Source organism: Acinonyx jubatus, chromosome X, assembly GCF_027475565.1.
Source record: "Acinonyx jubatus isolate Ajub_Pintada_27869175 chromosome X, VMU_Ajub_asm_v1.0, whole genome shotgun sequence".
Taxonomy (NCBI): Eukaryota; Metazoa; Chordata; class Mammalia; order Carnivora; family Felidae; genus Acinonyx; species Acinonyx jubatus.
In genome coordinates, this window is record NC_069389.1 from 122,439,339 (window position 1) to 122,447,468 (window position 8,130).

The following is an 8,130-nucleotide window of genomic DNA, read 5'->3' on the forward strand; positions in this document are numbered from 1 at the left end:
ATTAAGATTAACTGTGTTGATTAGTTGTGTCTTACCCACTTCTGCATTTCCAGAATGAGCCCCACCCAATCACAGAGGGTACCTTTGTCTCACAGTGTTGGCATTCCACGTGCTCTGGGCTTCAGCCCTGTTGTGTGCCCTGTGACCCTCACTCCCCTTCCAGGCCACACTAATCAAACCAGAACTGAACACTTGACTCAAGGGCAGCACCTGGTCATCAGAGCTGGCTGGCAACGACAGGCTGGGCCTTTCGGGTTCTCTGTGAAGTGCAAACAAGAAAAATGAGAGAGAATCTTCTCGTTGGTATTGGAAAGAAGAGGGAGCCACACAGCATTTAGGGGAGTTGACCCGATAGGTGACACCAGCTTGAAGATCCTGCTAAGCACTCCAGAGCTATCTCCCTGAGGCAGTCCACGCCCCATCATGTTCTTGGATTTCTGGCAACTGCCCTCACCAGTTCATTTGTGTCCCCACCAGAGACTCCCTTGACCTGTCAAGAGTCAATTGCCTTTTACCAGTTGGCTGCTTCCTGAGAAGAATCACATGGCTGGTTTCCCTCATGTTCTACCCGACTCAAGTTCGTGGCCCAAGTCCCACCTGACTGTTGTAGACACCTGTTTAAATGTGGTACTCTGTTCACTCAGATGGGGAAAACCTATGCCTTTTAGTCTCAATGAGTTTGACCAATGCCTCTGTCCGAGTGTTCCTGTACGGATCCCATGTGTGCCCCATGAAATGAGTTAAGTCAACACCCACCCTGTTCTTTATTTTGGAAGTGTCTCGCTACTTCCAGAAAATCTGTGAGATTGGGGAATTGAGAATTTCTCTATTACTAGTATACTTACATTCTGTACTTCTCCTCATGGTATCAGTTTAGCTGTTTACTTTGGAAACTAGAAATGGGCTCTTTTAACTTGGCCTTTAATGTTATTTGCATATCTAAGAAGAGTAGCTGTGTCCACCCCAGTCCACGGTTCATTTGTTGGCGCTTTTTCTCATCCCTCCCTGATCTCCTTAACTTGTCTGTTTTATGGCACTTACTATAATCAGCCTTGCACTAGAGCTTCGCCCTCCCCACCCTCTCCCACCTGTTAGATTGTGAGCTCTTATAAGACAGGGGTGACCCTTCATGTCTGATTCCCCTACCAGATCTAGCACAGTGCCTTGCATCAAGTAGATTTCAATAAATATATGTTAAATGGCATTGGTCTTCCTTGACTTATTTTGTCAGAGTTTCGGTTAACAGCTCTTCCCTTGCTCCTTTCTCTGCCCTCTAAAGTTCTTGCCCCACCCCCCACCCCCACTTACTGGATGCCTGGAGGGGACAGGAGGTGCCCCGATGAGGAAGGGCTGGTTTCCCTGGACATTTGAGCTGTCCCTTGGCAGAAGAGGCCTGTCATTCAGCCAGGTCCCTTCTCCCACCCTGGCTCGGGCTCTCCTCAGAGTCTGAATTCCGGGTGGGAGCAGAACACCAGGCTGGACCCTGAGCTCCTCCCTTAGGGACCAGAAATAGAGTGACGGAAGTGGCTACTAGGACTTGAGGATCGGCCAGCCTCTCTGGTCTAGGTGAGGGTGGGAGTGAGGAGGTCAGTCCTCTTGACCAGTGGCTGGCCCTCTCTCCAATGATCATTGCCTCCAGAAAGGCAGGTAGTGAGGACAGGCCCCTGGATTCCTGACCCCCCTCACCTGCCAAATACAAACAAGGCTCACCTGTGGAGTCAGCTGCCCAGTCCCAGAAGGGCAAGCACCCAGGAGCCCCACGAGCACTTGGGTTGGGATCTCAAGGGCCATGGTGTGCTGTAACAGCAAGGAGAAACTGTTGGAAAGGAACATGCCTTCCCCCACCATCCCAATCTCCCTGGAGGTGCCCAGGAAAGACCCATGTCATCTTTCCCCCAGGGTCCCATCCTCATCACTCTATCAATTAATTTTCCACCCCAAATGCAGCTTCTTGGCAGGTGGTGGTGATACGACCACACCCCACTGCCATCCCAGCCATCTCTGCTCACAAGCCAGTTGTTTGGAGAGAACCATTCATCTGCTTTGCTGGTTTCATGATGTACTTGCCACTGAGAAGTCCACCTATGTTTCCCTCAAACATGAGCAAGCTCTGTTCAGGCAAACTTCAGTTATGCAAAAGCCAAGGCCACAGATCTGTTTGGACAACTAACACTGGGCCCAGAGGGTAGGGGATATCCTGGGGCTTCTTGTAGGGGGTTGAGAATCTTCCTTTCTGACCCTCTCCTAGGGCCCCCTGACTTCTGGAGCCCTGTAGCCTCTCCAACAACACCCTCCTCTGAGACCCCCAATAACTCTTTTGCTTACCTGAGAGTTGACAGTCCCCAGACGCTCACCTCCCGGGCCAGGCTCCTGCCCACAACCATCTGCCCCAACCCACTTCTATCCTGCTCACATCCCACCTGGGAGGGGCCGCTAGCCTTGTTGTAGTCTGTTTAGGCTGCTATCACCAAAACGCCATCAAGGTGGCTTATAAAACAACACTCATTTATTGCTCACAGTTCTGGATGCTGGGAAATCCAAGACCAAGATGCTGGCAGAGCCAGCATCAGGCGAAGACCTGCTTCCTGCTTCATAGATGGCTGTCATCTGGCTGTGTCTTCACATGGCGGAAGGGTGAGCAAGGTGCCTAAGGCCTCTTTTATAAGAGTGCTAAACCCATTCATGGGGACTCTTCCCTCATGACCCAATCACCTCCTAGAGGCCCCACCAACTGATGGGGTGACATTGGGGGATAGGATCTTAATGTATGAATTTTGGGGGACACAGACATTCAGAGGAGAGGGTACTTGGGCTTCTCATAGTTTCATGCACTTATTAGTTTGATTTATACATTGGTGAGCTGTTTCAATTACTTCCCACTGAGCCCATAATATTGCTCACATATTTTAAATATTGCTCATATATTTTAAAATATATAATAAAAAGGACCCATCGGGGCTGGGCCGGCCCGGCTCCCTGGGGCCCCGGCCTCCAAGTCCATGGCTGTGCCCATGATGCTGCTCAACCTCATGGACCAGCTGGGGGAGGCTGACGAGGAGCTGGCGGGCAACTACACGGAGCTGGGGGACTGGTGCGCCCAGAGGATCCTGCAGCATGTCCAGGTTGGGGACGTGTCCGGGGGCCAGGAGGCGGACGCTGGCCGCCAGGACGGGTCTCGGGGGGCTGGGGAACGGGAGACCCCCGCTCCCCACCCCCTGCAGCACCTCCTTGGCTCACGCCCCACCACCGCCACCCCAGCTGGGCGCCGATGGTCCCCTTTACGGATGGGGAGACACGGAGGCCGGGGAAGCGCAGGACCCTACACCCTGGGGAAGGAGGAGGGCCCAGGGGAGCGGGGGGGGGGGGGGGAGGCGCCAAGGGCAGGAGGGAGGGTGCCGGAGCCCCTGGTGTGTTAGAGGGAGCAGGAGACCTGGCCAGATCCAAGTCTTTCCAGGCCTCTGTGTGTTCCAGGACAGCCACTTTGGTGGTGGTAGCAGGCTATCCTGCTTGGAGATGGTCGGACTTGGCAGGTGCCTGGAGGATGAACTTCAGGAAGGTGTGGGAGATGCATTTGGCCAACTGTCACTATCAGGGAGTGAACTTCTAAAATTCAAGAAGAATTTGGAACTCTGTCTCCGAATGCTACTGTTATTATAATTTTGTCGTCCACTTTCACCCTCCGACTGTCAGGGTCGGCCTTCCGCGACAGGGGCCATGGTCTCAGCTGCCGGCACCTGTTTCTCGGGTTCCCGCGCCATGTGCTCTCAGGCTTTACGCCGGCAGCTGCATGATGCCTAACGCTTTTCAAGCAGCCCACTGGACTTCGGAAGAAAAGTTTCAGTAGCATGTTTTCCAGAAGGAACTTTGTACCTAGGATAAACAGTTTGGTCAAATCTCAGAAAATCTTTGTGTTTAGTTACTATAGCAGTCCTTGTGACAGCAACTATTTCCCTAAAGCACGTTATAAAGTCTGGTGTGAAGTGTGTTTAGTGGAGATCAAATGTGTTTTAAGAGCCTTGTTTTTCCCTGAAACTTGGTTCCTTTCTTCATGTGTTACATTCTTTATTATTTCAAGATCAGAGATGATTTATCAAAGAAACAGTTGTATACAAGTTGGGAGATAGTGCCTCCTGGAAGTTCTGCTTTATTTCATCCTGGCAAAAATGAGAATTCTCCATAGGACTTTTTCCAAAAACACTCACGGCCTACGTGGAATCAAACAACTGAATGATGCATCCCATTCTGAAAGTCGTTCTACTCAGTGCTACGATGGGGTCCTCAGGGAAGTGGAGGGTCCCGGAGCAGCTGAGTGAAACTGAGGGCAGGAGCGAGGGGGCCAGAAACCGAGGGCACGTTAAAAAGCAGGAAACCCAAACCACTATGCGAGTCTACCAAACCAGCGAGTGAGGAATTATTCTGTGTCATATTATTATTAACAACACATAAACACTCTCTATTTTATATGCTTTTAAATTTATTGTTAAATACACAAGCAAGACATGAATATAATTCTCATTTTAAAATATTAAACAAATAGGAATAAAATAAAAGCTCCTTTTAGCCATTCTCTAGGCCCCTCTCAATTCCCCCTTTCCCGGAAGATCCTTCCCGACATTTCCTGCATGTTTACATGCATATATGTAGGGACACACTGGAGAGTTTCTCATACTCTATGCTTATTCTGCAAGTTGCTCTCTCTCCCAATTCCCCCTTTCCCAGAAGATCCATAAGGAAGCGTGCCTGGGAGAGAGTTTTTAATTATAGCTCTGTACTCCACAGCATGGATATAGCAGACTTTGTTCCCAGCTTCCCCTCCTCGGTGCACATTTAGGGGTCCTGCGGGGTTTCGCTGATGGGCACAATGCCGCATGGACACTCTTGCCCCATCACACACACACACACACACACACACACACACACACGAACACTGCTGTAAGACTGAGTCAGGGAGGGCAGCGCTAGATGGCTCCAACCAAGAGACCACCAATGATGCAGCTAGTGGCTTAGAGAAGACTGAACATTGTTACTCGCTCTCATAAGGGTCAGCCGAGCACTCCAGGTTGAAGGGACATCTCTGTTCCACGCCGTCACTCAGGAAGCCCAGTGCTTCTCAAACCATTTGTGGTGAAAGACCAGTTTATGTCCACCCACCCACCCCCAATCCATTTTGCCCAAGGCTTTTGTAAAATGCAATAAAGATATCATGGTGATGTTGAGTTGCTATAAAAGCTTCACAACACTTCCTCCTGATGGACTCGCCTCATCCTGGACCCTAAGGGCACCTTGTGGCTGAGCAGTGGTCCAGGAACCACGCCCAGGAGCTCAGCTCGAGGGCATTGCCTTGACTGCTGGGTCAGCTCCTGCACAGGTGTATCTGTGCTCTGGATCCTGTGAAGTGCAGGGAGGACAACGGTGCGCATCCAGGGTGAGCACTTGTCCACTGAGCAGGTGAGGGAGAAGTTGGACACATCACCCCTCACTCTTGCATTCCGTTGGTGAATTCTTACTCCCATGGCCACCATACCTGCCCCCAAGGGAGCCTGGGAAACAGTCTAGCTGAGCCACCCAGCACCCGGGAAGAACAGCCTTGCACAGAGACAATGAACAGTCTCCCCCATAGATACCCAGAAGTGGGTTCAAATGGTACAGGCATTTGAAAAATACATACTGTCAAACTTCTCTCCAAAAGGGTGTGTACCAAGCATGTACAAGAGTTCCCATCCCCCCCCCCACACACACACAGTAGCCAACACTGATTGCCAGAAATTCTATCTCCTTGTCATCATTGGCATTTTTCATGATTACTAGTGTAGTCGGGGTGGCCATCTTTTCAAATATTTATCGTTCATTCATACACTTCCGCAAACTGCTTGTTCTTATTCTTTGTCATTTTTCATATTGACTTGTAGGGATTTTTATATGCTTGACCTGAATCCTTCATTTGTTATACATGTTGCATATGCTTTCCTCCACACTGTCACTTATTTTTAACTTAATTTATAGTGCTTTTATTGCGATGCAAACGTTGTAGTTTTCCTCTTCATGCTGTCAAATGTATCGCGTTTTTCTTCTATGGTGTCTGCTCGCTTCAGCATCTTCTTTATCCGAAGACTAGAAAGATATATTTCTCTAGTTTTTTTTTAAATAACTTTTTATAGTTTTATTGTCACAGTTCTTCTCATGTTTAGATTTTTTAATCACTTAGGAATCTCTTTTCATCTATGGGATCTGTTTAGAATCTACTGTTTTGCCCAACACCATCCTTTCCCCTGTTAACTAAAATGCCAAATTAATTATGTAGAATATAAGCGCCACACTTTTATGAGAACAAAGGCTTTGTTTTATCTACCCCTAAAACAGTATCCGCCACATCATAGACAATCACTGTTTGTCAAATGAATTAAGGGATGGATGGATGGATGGATGGACACTAAAGTGCCAAATTTTCTTCAGTGTATTTCTAGAATTTCTGTCATTCCATCAGTTAGTATGCTGATTCTTGCATCAATGCTATTTCAATTACTCTAACATTATAATATATTTTGATACCTTTCTTTCAAATTTTAGGGCCTATCTTGTGCATTTCTCTTCAGAGTGGATTTACAAACCAGCTTATCAGTTTCCATTAAAATCTTCTTGGGATTTTTATTGGGGTGCATTGAAGTTATAGCTTAATTTCAGAGGAACTGACATCTCTCAAAGTTGAGTCTTTCTTTCCAAGAACATGATATATCTCTTCTTTTATTGAGGCTTGCTTTTATGTCCTATAGTGAGTTTTTGTATTGTTCTTCACATCTGTCTTAGACATTTTAATACATTTTCGTCCAAAGCATTCAATAGTTTGTGTTGCTCATGGGATCAGGAGGTTTTTTGTTTTGTTTTGTTTTGTTTTGTTTTTGTTTTTGTTTTTTTTTTGTTTTTTATTTTTGTGTTTTTGTTTTTGTTTTTGTTTTTGTATAACATATTTGTCAGTTGCTAATTGCTGGGAAGGTAGAGCTTGTGAAAAGCTCTCATATGATTCCCAGGTCCTTCTTTAAGATTCTCTAGACAAATGAGCATAACATCTCTAAATAATTAGGTTTTTCTCCACCAATACATTCATCCTGTATTTCTTTCTTGTTTCACAGTAATCAGGACAACTCCTTTACAGAAGAGTAGCAAGGATACTATGAATTGGTGTTGAGTTTTATCAAAACTTTTTCCTACATCAATTGAGATAATACATTTATGTTTCCTCTTTAACCAGTAATAAGGTGAATTACGTTAACAACTCTGTCAGTATTAATTTAGCATTGAATTCCTGGGGAAAACCCTACTTGGGCATGATAAGGGATATGAGTTAGTGTCTTTTCATAAGAAAGATTGGTCTACACAGAACTTTTACTCTGCTAGCTCCGTCCAATATGGTAGTCAGAGTTATGATAGCCTCAAAGAATGTGTTTGGATGCTTTCCATATTTTCCAGTGCAGACAAGGGTTTGGGCAACATGATTACCTGTTCTTTTAGGTTTTACTAGAATTTAACAAAACCACCTGGGCCTGATGACGTTTTGAAGGATAGATCTTTGACTATCTTTAAATTTCTTCTATGGATATTGGTTTATTCTGATCTTACAACTCTTGACCTATTATTATTATCATTTCTATTTTCCCTCAAGGTACCCATCTTATCTACATTTTCCAGTTCATTTATATAAAGCTGTATGCATATGTGTTCTTTTCCAATTGTTTAGAAAACTTGTATCTTTCTCTAAAGTTATAGCCCACCCTGTTTCTTACGATACTTATTCATTTCTTCACATTCTTTTCTCTTGACCAAAATTACCATAAGTTTGTGCGTTTTTAAATTTTGCTTACTTAACTATTCTCTAGCTTTTTGCAGTGTATTTGTTTCATTAGTCATTATTTTCAGGGTCAGTGGCTTTCCTTTGGTCAAGAACTTCTAACTTTAATGTTTTGGATTCAATTAATATGATTTCTGCTTCTGAACTTGTTGGGATTTTCTTTGTGACTAAATACATAATCACTCTTGGATAATGTTCCATATACCTCTGAGAAGCATCTGTATTCTCTGATTCTAAGGGCGGTTATATATACACCGTATATCTCTTACATGGAGCTCATGACTTCT

General features: G+C 45.8%; 1 long non-coding RNA gene across 1 annotated transcript; it reads left to right on the plus strand.

The window, feature by feature from the left end:
- The first annotated feature begins 496 nt into the window (after positions 1–496).
- Positions 497–5,197, plus strand: LOC113597386 (uncharacterized). The gene is made up of 2 exons (XR_003418160.2): positions 497–3,122; positions 3,472–5,197. It is a non-coding gene; the product is annotated as an uncharacterized LOC113597386 (long non-coding RNA).
- Positions 5,198–8,130: the final 2,933 nt, after the last annotated feature.